The sequence below is a fragment of the Heliangelus exortis genome, chromosome 7 (genome assembly GCF_036169615.1).
Source record: "Heliangelus exortis chromosome 7, bHelExo1.hap1, whole genome shotgun sequence".
In the NCBI taxonomy this organism is placed as follows: Eukaryota; Metazoa; Chordata; class Aves; order Apodiformes; family Trochilidae; genus Heliangelus; species Heliangelus exortis.
This window is the reverse complement of record NC_092428.1, coordinates 33,494,374-33,508,498: the sequence shown is the minus strand read 5'-3', so window position 1 is coordinate 33,508,498 and position 14,125 is coordinate 33,494,374. Positions and strand designations below refer to the sequence as shown.

Sequence of the window (14,125 nt, the reverse complement as noted above, 5' to 3'; positions counted from 1 at the left end):
CTAAATATTCTCTTCTCAGTCCTTCTTTCTGGCCCTGTTTGTTCCTTGCTGGTTTGGGTCTCCTGTAGCAGCTCAGGGTTGCTCCTTCCTTGGGAGCATTTGCAATAACCTGCTGTGGTGGTTTAAAGTCTGAGATGAAATGTCATCTGGGCAGCAGCTGTAAAATTATTGTGGCACTTGGGTAGTGGAGAGGAGCAGGAGTATCCTTAGGAGCCTGGGTCTGAGCAGTGGGCTCTGGACATCTGTGTCCCCGTTGTCCCCAAACTCTGCCTTCCTTGAACGTGTGTCTGAGAGGGGAGAGGGAGAATAGTTAATGTAAAGCCAGTGAGATAAAAAAAATCCAAACCACCAAACTACCCAGTGAATGCATTGTATGTAGTGTTGCTTTGGGGTTTGGAGGGCATTTCTGTGAGCAGAACAAAAAAGCACTGCACAGCTGTGATTGCAAGGCAGTCTATTATGTGCATTATCTCTCCTTAGGATGGGCAGGAATTCTTCATTTCATGCATCATTTACAACTTGCTACAGTGATCCCACAAAGTCAGTAACTACACTGCTAAGTACAAAACTTTAATAGTGTTGCTATTCAGACACAAGGCACCAAACTCATTTTCCCTGCAAGCTGCAATGTTGGCTCCTACCTCGAGTCACTTGAAATATTGTGGCTGGTGGAACAGCACTCAGGCAAACCCACCCAGACCTGCTGGTGCAACCTCAGGATTTCACAGCTTTCCACTCCTTTCTGTGATTTATAGCTTGATGAAGTCTTATCTCCCCAGCCTACTGCCATAGGCTAATAGTCTGTAACAAAGCTCAGCCTCAAAAATGTCAAACATAATGAAAAAGGGAAAATCACAGCAGAGGAAGTTGGTGGGAGCCTTTCCTGAGGGGCAAACCCGTGGTGGTCAGGATGCTGTTGTACCATTTCTCTGCTGGTGTTACTGCTCCCTGTGCCAGCACTGAGTCCTCCTGCCCCAGGGCTGGCATGAGAGGGGACACATGGTCCTCTGCAACCCAAGGGAACCATTGCTTGCTTGCCCCTAAGATCAGCTGTGGAAGCCTAAGGTGGGTGGGTTTCCCAAGCTCCATTCAGACCACCTTTGCACTGCAATAATTCATGGTTAAATTGTGCTTGAAATAACTGCTAAGCCAACTTCTATGCCTTGGTACAAAGATGGCCCCAGATTGTTTCATGGTTTTGTTTGGTGTCTGTGTGCTGCTTGACATCTCCCTCACCCTTCAGTGCAAAGCTGGAACCCAGGAGTGGGTGATGGGGAGCTTAGGCTCCCAGCACTCCCACCTTGACTTTCCATTCCCTAAACACCCTTGTGCAAGTCCCTTTCTCACTTCTTTTGTCTTCTTGTGCATGTGAAGAGTGTGGCATAAAAACTTCCATGCAGCTCAAGGGCATGAAATCAGTGCAGTTGTTGGATAAAGGCAGATTTAAATACAAAGTGCTGATAGTTGTATTTACTACACAGTCTCAGCAGATACCAAAATGTTCACCTTTGGCATTTCCAACCAGGAAAGTCCCAGCTCTGAGAATGCAGGGAGCACTGGTGACTCCTATAAGCTAAATGGGACATTATTTGACAGCCTGTGGTCCGATGCTGCTTGACCACAGAGGAATCCCTCCTAAAATCTTTGTTTCTCAGGTTGCCCATCTAGAAAATGGTTCTAAATAGTGGCAGAAGCTTTCCTTTCTTTTGTGAACTTTAATTTATTAATGCCTGAATAATGCTTTCAGGTCTGATGGAAAATGTTGTGTAATTATAATAAATAGATATTGACTTCAAAGAGTCTCTCTGGATCTGTGCTTTTTGATCCCATTCTAAAACAGTAATTATCACTATCCCATAGGCTTAAAATTATACAAGTGCAGATTTTCATCTGTATTCTGCTGCTGTGAGGTTTTACATTTTGCAGAGGAGGTCTTGGGCCCTTGAACAATAAGAAGTGCAGATGGATGTGGTTTTACTGAGAAATCTGGATTTCCTGGGGTGAACTGGTTTTAGCTGTGCTGGACTCTTTGTGGGAGGGCACGGAGGTGCTTGGCAGGGGCAAGACAGAGACTCAGTGCCACAACTTGTACTCGTTGCAGGTTTAATGCCCTCATCTGGGACCATCTGATCCCCCTTACAGATCCTGGCCTGGGCACCTCAGCTCAGTAGCAGACACCACAAAAAAATACCTGCAGGTCAGGACCTGTATTTGCAACGTTAATTTATTCTTTTTAAATGTTTGTCTAGTTTATATTCTTATCAAGTGAAAGAAGCCAAACAGATTTTTTTTTTTTCCCCTCTACTCATTTTAATAAAATTGGCTTGCAGGCTGCAATGCTGAATGCCAAAATTCAACCTGGAAATGCTGGCAGGCTCATCAGGAGAGCAATGCCAGCACTGGTGTTGCAATTATCAGTTGATCTTCTGTTTAAACACAACCCAGTGTGCAAGCTGCATACAGACAGGTTGGGGAAAAAAAAACAAACTGTGAAAAGGAAAAAAAAAATTCCTTAACAATTCTAAAATGGGCTCAAGTCATAACATCCAGATTGGTTGCTCAGCTAAAATGTGCTAAACCAAAACAAATTAAATCTAACAGCAAATATGATAGCAGAAGGGTGGAAGTCATTTCAACAAGAGGGAAAAGAATTGGTGTTTGCTTCCAGTCATTGCATGTCTTTGGTTAACCACAGGGATGGCAAATGGCATAAAAATGGAAGAAATTGCCATCAGAAACTGCATTCAGACTCTGATTTACTAGAGGCCCAATTTGGGGGTCTTTTCCTTGCCCACTTGCTCCGACTCTAGAAATCCAGAGGTGCTCCAAAGTGTTTTGTGGCTCCATCAGGCACAGAACCAGCAGGGACCTGCAGAATGGGTCAGGGTTTGGTTTGCTCTGGGTGTGCAGTAAAGCTGAGCTGTCTGCTGCTTCTCTGCATCCCTGCTTGATGTTTGTACAGCCAGTGTCTCCTGGATTTTCCTGCTACCTTAAACAATGGAAAAAAATGTGTAATGAAGGGAGACCCTGGAAGCAGTGGAATGTAAACCATGGTGTGGATGGATGGAGAGGTGGCCAAGTGCTGATCCCATTCTGCTGGGGCAGTGGGCAGGGACCTTGGGTGGGAGCCACGGGAGGTACCAGGGAAAAGCAATTTCACCAGAGGGAGAGGGGAACCTGTTTTGACAATACTTAATACTCTGCTTTCAGGCTACTTTCAGGCCAGGTTTTGTCTAAAAAGACCTGTTAGATAGCTCCCCACACTGCCATAACAACTCTTAGCTCTAAGATTCCAGCGTTAGCATCTGTTCTTTCTTAGGTTCCCCCCCTTAAATTTTTTTTTTTATTTTTATTTGCTTTCCAACTGGAAAACAAACCCAAACAGTGCTATGCTACAACAAAGTACCCAGCAGAGGATATGAATGGTTACAGGTTTCCAGCTCCACTGGAAACAAGCTGCTCTCCAAACTGTGCAAAGAGAATCCAACACTTCAAGCCCGGCTTTGTGCCAAGACACGTGTCCAAAAAAACCCAGATGCCTTCAGTGTTTTATTACACAGAGCACTGAGCAGTTCCATGGCTGGGACTGCAGTGCCCAGGAACACTGGGGAATGGCAAACACACACACAGAGAAATCTGCAGTCCTATGGGGTTGGCTGCTCAGAAGAACTGGTTCCAAGCTGGGGCAAACTGGGGTAAAACCATCTTGTTCCTGCCCAGGGCTGGTGCAGCATCACGTTGATATTTGCACATGCCTACCAGTTTCCTTACCCCAGTATAGCAAATTAAAATGCCTTGCACTGGTGGTCAGAAAGGGCTGAGGTGCTGGTGGTGAGCAGATTAAATGTTGAGTGTTAATTTTAAATTTTTATTCCTGACATTATTTTTTTTTCCCAGTCACCTTTTTTTGATATTTGTTTCAGGCACAAAGTCACAAAGATTTGGCTTTCCAGTCTATCTACGGACTGAATATCTCAAATGTGGGGAAGCTTCCAATGACTTTTTCTCAGGGATACCGAAATCTCTTGGACTGTTTTAAAAAAAGAATCTATAAAAAGCAAAAACATCGAGTTCAAAGGCTTTCTGGTGCTTTCTCCCTCTTTTTGCAGAATTCAAACAAAAATCTGTCAGCTGCTATCCTACTGAAAACCAGTTCTTGGTCTAGCTGAGAGTCCACCAGGCTACTGAGCAACCTCCTAACTGGGAACTGGGGCTTGACCAGCTGACAAAATACCCCTCAAAGTCAGAGACTGGGATGCAGCCAGCTCATATTAATTTTCAAAAACTGTAGCTGTCCCCAACAGCCCCAGTAGCATCCAGTTTTATGCCCTGTTGCACAATCCCCTTCCCATCTGGGTTTTGTAGGGAAAGAGGAGAGAAGGCAGCTCAGCTGGCGTGGTGGCACTCCAGAACCAGAGCCAACATCTCCCATTTGGGGCATTTCTGAATCCTGCTACAGTTACAGACCAGGTGGATTTTTTTGTGTGTCTCTTGGCCCTGTGGCCACATCATAAACTTAATTAATCAATTTTTTTTTTGGTAAGACTGCAGATGTGGATATGAAATGTAGACATGCTTTTCAATAATTGTTCCATATTTATATATATATATATATATATATATGTATACACACACACACACATACAAAGTATCAAGTGACTCACCTCCTGAGCCTGTTACCTTTCTCAGCACTACCTGAGACACTGGGGAGAGGAACAAGGATGTGAATCCCTGTAAGATGGAGCAGACAGACTGATCTGTAATAATGTTCCAGATAAACCAAGATTCAGCTTTGTTTTAGGTAGTATTTAGCAGACAATGCACACACAAAAAAGGTAAAATTTAGGTAAGTGGAGGACTGAAAAAAATGCAGCCAGAATACACATGCTTTCTTTTCAAGCCATACTTTCTAGAATTTGCTGTGTTTTGCAGCATGGCAGTCTCATGATGTGGCAATTCAGCCCTTCCAGTGAATCCTTTGTGAAAAAAAAAAAGTCTTTATGAGTTTCAAAAGTATTTATTGAAGGATGTGGAAACTGGAGGCACTGGTGAATTATCCTGAGCACAGAATCAGTGTATGTCCTTGCCTTTTCCAAACACAGTGTAGCATCTTTCTAACTATAGTAAGAACAAATGCAACTGAAAATTATTACCAGTTTGTCTGAGATTTTAAACCAGTTCTGAGCAGTGGCTGGAGCCTGGGGACAGGCACTGGGTTCCCCCCTGACACGCTGGAAGGAGCTGTGTGCTGCTCTGACTCTGTGTCTGTGCACAGAAACTTTTTTTTTTTTCATGTATTTATATATATATATATATATGCACATATATATTCCTCTGATCTTTCCTGGTTTGAAAAACAGCTTTTTTTCTTTTTTTGCTTTTTTTTTTTACTTTTTCCCTGAGCAGTACTGGACAAGGCAGTCTCCAGGTTTTCAACACTTCTCAGTATTCATTTCAGCAATCACTTCCCCGTGACTGACTCCCTTTACCTATTTCCTCTCCCCAGCCTGGCCAGGGTGAATTTGAGACACATGCAGGAGATTCTGGTATTTAGAGAATTGGTGCTCTGCACTTGGTGAAAATCAGTTTCCTTTGCTGGGTTAGTTATGAACCCAAAGCTGGAGGCACTGCAAGAGCTGGCCAGGTAGGAGCAGCTCGGGTGCCCTCTTCAAGTTGCAGTCAGCAGCTGAGGTCACTGAAATTCAGAATATTGATTGTAGCAGATAGGGACTGTAAAAAAAAAAAAAAAAAGCTGGCTAAACCAGGTTTGGATAACTGAAGTGTTTATGTATGTATATATATATAGTATGGATATACTTATAAATATCTTAGTTTGCTTGTGGGAGGACAGCTGCTTGGTTTGATATTAAATAATATTTAGGAGTTAATATCTATTTTGTTTCATCCTGAATACTCTTTGGTGATTCTGAGTGGCACGTGAAGATATTCAGTAATTTCACTGGGCTTTGCCATGACCTTAAACCTGTATAATTCTTCTGTATTATCTGCTGCATTCAGAACATGACATTTACCTGTTTATGAAGACTCTGTAAAGGTTTTTTTTAATCCATGCGCTAATCACCCATTATTTTTTAACTTGCAACTAGGTGGAAAGCTAAATTAATAACTTTTAGGATTTTATTCTTTTTCTCAATGTATGAGATAAATAAATGCATCATTAGTCAATACTCAACCAGTGCGTTTTTTGGAACTGTTTGGGTTTTTTTTCAGTTCATGTTAATGATTTTGTTTCTCTGGGCTCTTTTAAAAGCCTTTTCACATTTAAAAAAACATCCCTGCAAATAGCTGGCTCATCTCTGCATTGTTTGAAAGAGGGAATTGAGAGATGAGAGTAAAAGAGAAGCATAGCAGAGAATTATCTGTAAATAAAAGCACTTCTGGTACCGTGCTCAAACCAAGAAAGTGTTTGTGCATCTCGGGAAACAATCTCTGTGCTCTTTTTCTTGCAGTCTTTATTTTAACACCTCAAACTTCTTCCTTTGTCTTAGGATCAGAATTGGAATGTCTTTGCATCTTGTCAGCTGGCCTCTGGAGCTGAGGTGATATAAAGGGTAGATCACTGGGAAATGTCAGGGTGCTGACGAGATGTCAGCAGACCACAGCTGAGAGCTCTGGAATTCAAATCAAGAGAGGTTGATCCTTATCTCAAATGATGTGCTCGGAGATTCCTCGCCCCTTCCCAAACTTGCTGAGGCTCCAGCACTGGTGGCTGAGCCTAAGGAGGATTTTCCTCTGCTGTAAAGACTGCAAACTCCTGGAAATTCAGCGCGGTCAGGGGGAGAGTCTGATGTTTTAAGTAAAAAAGGAAACTGGGAGGGCACTTTCTTGGGAGCTTTGATTTTTACGAGTGGGAGCTTCTGACTGTTCTTCCACCTACTGCACATTTAACCAGAGTCCAAATGCCCTGACGTGCTGCCCTGGTTTAAAAGGAGGTAGGAAGCTCCATTCCAGGAACAGAAAGTGCTATTTTAGGATAAAGCTACTTGCATACCTCAGCTTACTCAGTAAGATGCTCAACTAATGCATCATCGTTGAGCAGCTGTATTTGTGTAAGGGAGGGAAGAGCAAAGGCAGCCTCTAAGTTATGAACAGGAGACCAGATTCTTTTTTTTTTTTTCTTTACAACATTTCTTTTCCATTTATGTTTTTATATGTCAATGTAAAAATGTTTCCATGGAGACTGTAAAGGTTTTTATTAAAAGGTCGATAATATACCTCCTACATAATAATTTAAGCAACTTGAGTGAAACCTTATGATCCTGTTTTGCGACATGTTCCAGTTGGCTTTTTTCCTCCATTGTAACCTGTGCCAGCAAAATGCAGCTCAACTGTAAAACCTGAGAATATGGCATTGTAGCAGCACATATATATAGATATAAAAATATTCATGTTTGGAGGTAAAAAATACATTAGCACAAGGAGAGTGAGTTGGCTTGGTGCTGCAGTGACGTAATGCTTGGTGTTAACACGTAGCATGTACTGCATGTGCTGCACCAGCATATTTGGTGATATATAATCCAGTGTTTATCTATATTCAAATTAGAATCTATATTTTTACTCTGTTCCCTGGAGATGTATTATTTGAACAATCTCAGTCACAGAAAAATAAACATAAAGACTAAAGCTAAAATAACTCTGAAGTATTTCTCCCAGTCCTGATTACGCTGCACTCTCGGCTGCCTTAATATATCTTTAATTATTACAACTGATCTGAACACAAAAGGGCCAGATTCTCAGCTGCAAAGAGTTGGATTAGCTCCACGGAAATTTCCAGGGGAAGCATATTAACTTTCAGCAGGAGCAAATCAGCCCCAGCTTCACGTTCTTTTCCTGTCTGCTCTGGTTGGGTCCTTTGCAGTTTGCTGCTCCATGCCCAAGTGTGTGAGCCTGAACAAAAACCCTGAGCTCTTCTCCTGCAGGATTTGCTCTCTTCACTTAAGGTGGCTTGAGCTGGCTCTTGAGTGAGCAGGCAGAAAAAGCCACAGACCCCCAGTGCTGCATCCTTTGGTTCCCAGCCCCAGCTGTGCTGCTGGGGGCTGTGGGATGCTCGGAGCTGCTGCCCTGGGCTGGTGCTTCCCTTTCTTCTCCTGAACATTCCCTTCAGCAGGATCTGGAGCCAATGTGACCCCATCTGGTGCCATTCTGAGAATAATAAAAAAAAACCAAAAAACCAAAACACAACACTTCACCTTCCTGAAAGGCAACTTTGCCAGGGTAGGAAACTTTGCAGCATTTGCATAACCTTAATCTGCTGGTGAACATTTGCAGCTTCTCCACTCTTGCTTTCAGCAGCCAAGTAGCTAACACAAGTCCTTTTAACTGTGCTTTCTGATTAACCAGTAGTATCTGGGAATAATAATTGGTCATGGCTATCCATCCTGTGGGGTTGATTAACTGGGAATAAGCTGCAAATTTTTGCTTCTTTCTCCTTTTTCGTCTTTTTTTTTTTCTTTTTTTTTTTTTTTTTTTTCTTCTAACTGTAAAGCTTTTCTGTGGTAATTCCACCATTCATTAGGATGGAGAAATTGGCTCCAAACCAAGTACTTCTGCCAAAGCCATTATTTCCATCATCACACTCTGCATCAGTCTGCAGTGCAGCCTTGTGGGAAGACAATGTTCTGTCCCCTTGTGGTTCTTAAGTTATGGGTAAGGAGCTTACATATATTAAAAGGAGGGTCTTCACTTAGTCTCTTAATCTTTATGAGCACTAATAATAGTCAACTCCCTTTCCAAAATTCAGAAACACTTGCTTTCAACAGAGAAGGGTTGCACATGTTAGAAGATAAGTCTCAGTTCACTGAGATTAGAAGGTATGTGGATGCCTACATGTTTTATTGTTGTAAAAAAGGGCCTCTGCAGCTTTAATGCACACACATTGCCTCCTATACTTACATTCTGTATCTTTAAGAGGATAATTGCTGAATTGAAATTTGAGAGTGTTATCTTAATAACCAATTACTCAAATAACTTTGAAATTGGCTTAAATTGGCTCGTCATGCTACATTTACCTGAATCTTTTTATGGGAAAGTTAGGAACAAAAAAAAAAAAAGGAAAAAAAAAAAAAAAAAAGGAAAAAAAAAAAAAGCAGCCCCTTGGCAGCCTGATTTGTTTAGCATTGCTGGAGGTTCCTGTTTGCAGCAGGAAGAGTGGCCCTGCATGACCTCAGCACAGCCCCCTGCCTGGCCATCTCCTGTAAGCAGAGGAATGCAGGAGCCTCCTGACCCCCCAGGGCCTGCCCAGCCCCTGCCTGCAGTGGGGAGGGGAAGGGGCTGGCAGGATGGTCACTGCCTGGAGAGACCTGTCACCTCCTCACAGTGCCCTCAGCCAGCCAGGCAGCGAGGGCAGGAGGAGGAAATGGAGATGTTTTACAGCTCAGCTTGGAGAGCTTATTGGAACCAGAGAAAATCAGTCCCAGCTTGACAGGTTCCATCTGCTGAGGACCATGGCTGGTACAGGTGGTACTGTGGTTCTGCTCTGGTCCATGGCTGGCACAGGTGGTACCATGGTTCTGTGGCATGGGTGGTACCGTGATTCTGTTCTGGTCCATGGCTGGTACAGGTGGTACTGTGGTTCTGCTCTGGTCCATGGCTGGCAGGGATGGTACCGTGGTTCTGTTCTGGTCTATGTCTGGCACAGCTGGTACCATGGTTCTGTTCTGGTCCATGTCTGGCACAGCTGGTACCATAGTTCTGTTCTGGTCCATGTCTGGCACAGCTGGTACCATAGTTCTGTTCTGGTCCATGTCTGGCACAGCTGGTACCATAGTTCTGTTCTGGTCCATGTCTGGCACAGCTGGTACCATAGTTCTGTTCTGGTCCATGGCTGGCACAGCTGGTACCATAGTTCTGTTCTGGTCCATGGCTGGCGCAGCTGGTACCATAGTTCTGTTCTGGTCCATGGCTGACAGGGGTGGTACCATGGTTCTGTTCTGGTCCATGTCTGGCACAGCTGGTACCATGGCTCTGTTCTGGTCCATGGCTGGCACGGGTGGTACCATGGTTCTGCAGGGGGAAGGCAGACCTCAGCCTGCAGAATGCATTCCTGTTCCTTCATTGTTTCCTGGTACAAAAGAGATGCCAGACAGGTAAGAGGTCCCTAGACCTGCATGTCTTTAGTCCCTGCTACCCAGACAGTGGCATTTCCCAACCACTTTGTGGTAGATTTGGGGAGAAGTCACTTTGTGAGCAGGATCTCCAGGGGACATCAACTTCCCAGACTGGCCCCTGTGTTTCAGAGCTCAGAATCCCCCAGTTCAGATTCATCATTTAATTCTGGAGCAGTCTGAGTGTTTCACCCCGTGCTGAACAGCTCAGGTTGCTCAACATCCCCACCATGGGCTCAGTGCTCCATGGCCTGGCTGCCATCACCTGGAGCCATGGCTGGAATGTGATGGATCTAGCAAAAAACCATTCTGAATCCTCTTTTATTTCCCTGCCTTACAGAGTTTCAGACAAAGAAGGTTCCACACAGGGGAGCTGTGAGAGAACTGAAATTTGCACAAGTAAATCTGATTTAGGAGGAGACAGAATTAAAAATAAAGTGCTGTGTGTTGCCCCCACTCATGGAGAAGCAAAAATTTACTCCAGAAACCAGAAGAGGATCAATTCTTAGACTGAAGGAATCCCACTGGATGTCCTCAGTGCCTGGGACCTTTGGTCCTGTCTGCTGTCCACACACAGAGCTATGAAACAGCACAGAGGTTTTGGCATCCTTGATTTTTAATTTAGTTTTTCTGATAGTCTTCCAGCTTAGAAGACTTTCCTTCTATTAAATGTTATTCTGTTAAATTGAGCACTATTTTTTCCTATTAGACTGTTCTGAATATTTGACCTTTCCAATATGTCTACTGCAAAAGTAAATATTTTCACACCACAGAATGTAAATACCCTAAATGCCCTTGCAAGAGTAAAGGAAGATGTAGCAATAATGCCAACTAAGTGTCCTGAAGTTCGGCCACAAACCAAGCCAGGAAGCCTCCTGCCTTTTTAGACCTTAATCCTAGACTTAGCTGAAGAGAAAATGCTGAATTTTCTCTCAAAACTAAACATAAGACATTCAGGTTTGCTGCTGGTGGTCCTTAGCCAACATCTGTAGGATCCAAGAAGCAAATGGGGTGTTCAGCCAATGATCTGATCATCCCAACCCCTCAGCATCCCTGCTGGCTCCACCTTCACCTCCAGCAGCCATCTCAGCCTCTCCTGGCCCCTTGGCCACTCTCTGCTCTTGCATTTGACTTTGTTGCTTTCTCAGAAGACACTGGAAAAGAGGGTGGGGTTTTGAAAGGGAAATATTTTTGGCTTTGCAAAACACATTAATGATTTTCTGAAGTGCTTAGGGATTCAGAAAGAATGTGTTTTTTTCTGAGTACTTTTTTTTTTTTTTTTCAATAGGAAGCAGGCTTTGTATGGCACCTGTAATTGAAGAAGAGAAATCTGAGATTTCTGCAGGCATTTAAGGACATATGTAGAGGATTTGGGTGAGTATAGATTCAAGTGCATAAATGATAAATTAAATACCTTCCACTGAGCTTTATTTATTTCCATCTGGAGAGGAGTAACCATATTTTGTTCTGCTCTGATTCTTCTCTGGGGCCCTGATCCTGTAGCCACCCCTGTGTCAGGTCTTAGGGAGACAGGAGGCTGCAGTGATGATGCTGGTGGAGGAAAAGGCTCCTCTTGGAGCTCCTGTCCTAAACTGTTCATGTTCTAGCAAACCCTGCCCTGGAGTAGGAGCTCTCTCAGCTCCAGGCAGATAGCACATTTATAGCAGTTCATCAGGTCTCATCATCTGTAACACGAGGAGCCAAATTCCTGCTGGAAGCAGCAAATTTAATAACATCATACAGAACTCCAGAGCAACCCCAGGTGGTTTTAGAAATTCACCTATAACCAGGCACATACAGAATGCAGCCTCAAATCGTGAAGGCTTCCAAGGAAATTCATCAGCCATTGGCTCCACAGATGCCTTCCAAAACTCTGGGAAGAAATGCAGGCCAGATGGACACAGGGCAGACACCAACTATCTGCCCACACTTTGTGTGGTTGCCTCTTTTTGCCCAGTCTGGGTGACAATGGTGACAGTAAGACAGCTGTGCCACCCACCAGCATCTCCTGAGGCTCCTGAGGCTCAGCTGCCCTTGATCAGCACTGATGGAGAAGTGGCCTTGGCCCCAGGAGCACCTGTGACTTGTGATACAGATCAAAAACTAATCCTCAAAACTGCAGGGGAAAATACTACCCAGGGACCCCCCTTGCACAGCAAAAAAGTTTGTTGAAAAGAGCTGCAGAAGGATTGCACCCTTCTCAGCCTGCACCCAGCCAGGATGGGTGCCTCCAGGCTGTGTCTCCAGGAGTTGGGGGTCTCCTCCAGCCCAGGCCCCGAGGACACGATTATGGTGCAGTTTCAGTTAAATAAAATTGATAAATTCTCTTGTCCACATAAAAGAAGTCCATACCCCATTTAGCAGTGCAATTTGCCTACCTACCGTCACTAACATAAATCTCCTTTATTAACTGACTAATCTTCCTTCCTTACCATTTTTTTCCTTCAGTCATACTTTCTCTAACTCTCCTTATATTAAGCATAAAGTACAAACCACAAAACCCCACTTCATTCTTTCTCCTCTCCCTAACTGTAGAAACAATGGTCTTTCAGGAGAGCCAGGGCATTTTTCAAAGAGGTTTTGTTCTTTTTTTTGCTTTACTCAACCGTCCACTGGACATTTCTGCTGCCAGGTGTGGGGCTGCTCCTCCGTGCCCCGAGGAAGATTTGCTCTTGCAATATTTCCAGTCCAATTAGAAGCAGGAAATACTGGAAATGTTACCAAAAAAATTTTTTTTAATTGTTCCTCCAAGATTTTCTGTTCCAGTTTTCCAAACCCAAGGGACTCTGGGGGCTGGACATCCATCTGAGCTGCTGGGCTCTAGGTGAGTCTCCAGCCACCTCTGCACCCATGGCCACCCTTGGCCACCTCCCCCCCAGCCCCATTGCCACCTGCCTTCCACTGCCCCAGGGTGCAGGTTAACCTTCCTGTGGGGCTGTGGACAGAGAACTAAAGGGTTAAAAGAAACCTTATAAGCCTGCCTGGAAGAAGTACAAGGCGTACAAGTCTTATGTAAATGTGCAATAAAAATGAGGAAAGGCAAAAAAAAAAAATAATAACTTGAAGACGAGGGTGCTGTTTTTATTCCCAGTGTGGGCTAATAATTAGGGTGAGAATGTCATGCAATGAATTTAAAGCATCTCATGTTTGCTGTAGCCTTTGTTACTGTTTTTACCTCCTATTGGATTAACTTCCCTTCTAACCAATACAATATTTTTCAGCAATAAAGTATTCACTCAATATTCCTTTTCATAAAACCCTCCATGGCTGTAAGAAAACATAATTGGATGTGCACTCTACAGCCTGAGCTTCATAAACATTAAGTCCAACAACATGTTATAAATAATAGTGATACAGAAGATTAGCTCTATTAACCTCCTAACTGAGCTGGCAGCATTAGCCTCTTCCAGGAGAACTACCGCTCCGCAACGCTCCCTGCAAAACTCCTCCTGTCTGCCTTTAATTTCCAGCCTTGCTGCTGTTCCCACATCTGCCTTACAGACCTTCCATGCTTCTGGTCCCTGCTAGGTCAAAATGCACAGTGGCAGATTGGCATATTGAGCTATTAATACGTCGCTCTATGCCTTACAGATGTTGCAGAAATGAAGGGCGCTCTATCACCGCGCCTTGACACGGGGGGCCCCGGGGGTGGGAGGCTGAGACCCAGATCTGTCTGCAACCTGCCTGAAAAAAAAAAAAAAAAAAAAAAAAAAAAAAAAAAGAAAAGAAAAAAAAAAAAGGAAAAAGAGTTGCCCCTTATTGCAGAATCACATTCCAGCTTGCAGAGTCAATTTTTCAGATGTTCTTGCTTTCCTGTTCCTTGTTCCTGCACTCAGACCTCATCTGGCCGCGGTGAAAAATGATGTGACGCGGTTTTTTATTCTGCACTTGACACCCTTATGGAAGGCAACGTGGCTCATTGATTCCAAACTCCTCAAAGGTCAAGGCACTAGGAACAGAGATTTTTTGGAAGGATCCCAGGAAAAACTTTCAACTTGGAC

General features: G+C 43.8%; 1 long non-coding RNA gene across 1 annotated transcript in view; it reads left to right on the top strand.

Annotated features, from left to right (window-relative positions):
- Positions 1-13,827, top strand: part of LOC139798693 (uncharacterized) — a 55,291-nt gene extending 41,464 nt beyond the window's left edge. Inside the window, exon 3 of the long non-coding RNA XR_011726918.1 lies at positions 11,413-13,827. This is a non-coding gene — a long non-coding RNA (uncharacterized lncRNA). The remainder of the gene's footprint in view (positions 1-11,412) is intronic.
- Positions 13,828-14,125: the final 298 nt, after the last annotated feature.